Genomic DNA, 2,665 nt, shown 5'->3' with positions numbered 1-2,665 from the left:
AATGCTTTGAGAACAGCACAAAGAAGAACATAGATAAAACTACTTCTGAAATTCTACCACATCCTGAATGTGCCATCTGAGACTATATCATGTGAGTTTTATGATTCCAGGGATGACATAATAGAGACCATGATCCCTGGGCCGGTTTATGCATTTATCTCCTGTTCCAACCTAATCTAACTTAAAACTTTTAATACATTCCAAGATGAACCAGAAGCCACTTAGTACTTTTCCCTCTGTGCATATTTTATTCTTGGCCAAAATTCTTCCATTTTCTCTTCTTCATTACAAGAAATTATTCAAATTTACTCCCATATTGTTCACTCAAATGCTCATATCAATCAAACATCTCCATTTTTCTTTAAATGGTAACATATTCTCCCATTTTACCCTTACTGTATTTTTAAAAAGTAAGGAAAATGCAGGTAATCATGTATGTTTATTGTTCAAATACGAAAATATAAGATATTTGTCATTATTTGCCAACATAAATTTTAATCTTTGTTATCCTGCATAATCTGGTATTCCCCTGGCAGATCAGTTGTAATTAGGATGATGTTCATAAACTGCAGTTGGCTGATGAGTTGGCCGTGAAAGAGAGTTAGCTGATGTATCAGCTAACACTGGCACTGGGGACCGTGGGTTGCACTCTAATTGAAGTTTAGGGAAAGGACCTTCATTGCCCGATATGTTGTGATATCTTTTTGGAAAAGTAGAAAGCTCCAACATCAGTCCAAGATAATTGCTCTGTATGGGAGATAAGCTGCTGTACTGAGAAGTAGAAGTTTTAGGTGTAAAGAAATTCACAACACGGCCATTTGCTTCAGTGTAGCTGCTTTGTGAGTGCACGTGGAATGTGGTCAACTGATTTAAAATAGCACGTTGATCCACTGTAATTTGTTCTGGTGGTCTAACTGATATTGAAGTTGCAGGAGAAAAATCACCTGTCATCGGGGTACTTGTATTACCAATTAGTGGCTAGTAGATGGCTTCCTTATTAGAGGCATGTTTAAATTTGCAGAAGGTAAAAATGCACTTTCTCCTCTAGTGTCAGCCACAAATCCAGAACTATGATTATCCACATTACCCCCTGTTTAAAGTGCTTGTTGTTGAAATCTTGAGCCAATGAAGATACCAGAGAAGCATTTTTAATCCCAACTCTTTTCATTCTCACTAAAACCTGGGGACAGCCTCGTTTAAAATTTGGATTATGATGGAACTGCAGCTACAACCAAAGGAGAAAGATTTTAGTAATATTTAAACCAAAATACAAGACTACAATAAACCTAATGTATAAAACCTCAGATTTCACACTTAGTATACAAAAATAATATCATCAAAATATGAACAGTGCTGACTATTTTTGATATTCCTTATTTGGAAAATACACATTGAAATTGTATAGTCATCAAATTTAAAACTGTAGCATTTGCATTAACGGTGAATGACACTTTTTAAAAGCAGCTTTAATACATTTATTTAGATTTCTGTTAAGATTCATAGCTGCTAGCAAAGTTTCTCATAATCTTGAATACTTAATGCACTGTCCTCATTTTTTTAAAAAAATTAAAACATTTTAGCCTTAGTAGTTTATAGAATTTTCAAAATTTAGCTTTACATTTATATTACCATAGATTGATGTACAAAATAAAATTTAATATATAATTTACAAAGTGGTGACTGTAATTTCTGAATACCTTGCTTAAAAAAGAGACTATTTTTTCTTCTGCCAGAAAGTCAGCTAGACAAGCAGATCTTGGAAAATTCTGCAGCACTTTACTAAATCCATAAAGGTTAAGCTGTCTAACTAAACTTTCATACTTCCAGTTTCAAATATTCTGAAAGGGACCTTTCTTTCCATAACTTCCTTCTTAAAGATATCTTCATCGATCACTATGGAAATTCCATTATCATCCCACCAGATGGATTGAAATTGTCACTCCCAACCATTTTCCAGAGTTTTCTTGGAAATGTCAGAGAACGAAAATCATCTTCATCTGGTTCAGAGACACAATGTGTGTAACATGGTCTTTTTCTCAAGGATTCTTCACACAAAGTCTGAAAAGCATTTTCTTCAATCATAGACCTCAAGTCCAGTTCCCCAGAGAATGTTTGATCACACAATAGAGATCTACTGGACTTTCCTGAACAAGTTGGTCCATCTTTAGAAGACATATCTTGAATTTCTGAAGAAACATGTGCCATCTCAAATAACTTTTTCTACAGCTCCTTTTCTAATCTGCATGATTTTGAGCACTGCAGCTCCAAATGCTGCTTTTGCAGGCCTGCACACATAAACTGCTAGGCCATCACAGTTGTTCTCACCCTGAGAAGCTGTGACATCACAAAATGACTGGTCTCCCAGCAACCCAAGTGTAACTTTCAGACAGTGTTTACTTCTCATTCATCCAGTTAAAATGAAACATATAGGAGGTTTGTTTTTACAGTGTGATCTGCAATATTATTCCCACAAAATCTTTTTAAATAAATAAAATTTGGGGTCTATGAAATAAAACCAATCTCCTTTTTTACACAAATTTATAGCAGATTGCTGAACAGAGTATAAACAATTAAATAAATAAATAAACTATTTTTAAAATTTTGGAAGTTAAATTGAAATTTGTGTAAAACCTGTACAAAAAAGTTATAACTATTTCATTATCAT

General features: G+C 34.0%; 1 pseudogene; it reads right to left on the bottom strand.

The window, feature by feature from the left end:
* Window positions 1-537: 537 nt before the first annotated feature.
* LOC135320341 (heat shock transcription factor, Y-linked-like) lies at window positions 538-2,205 on the bottom strand (annotated as a pseudogene).
* Window positions 2,206-2,665: the final 460 nt, after the last annotated feature.

This window comes from Camelus dromedarius, chromosome Y (assembly GCF_036321535.1).
Source record: "Camelus dromedarius isolate mCamDro1 chromosome Y, mCamDro1.pat, whole genome shotgun sequence".
Classification (NCBI taxonomy): Eukaryota; Metazoa; Chordata; class Mammalia; order Artiodactyla; family Camelidae; genus Camelus; species Camelus dromedarius.
The sequence above is the reverse complement of the archived record's forward strand: the minus strand, read 5'-3'. Positions and strand labels throughout refer to the sequence as shown.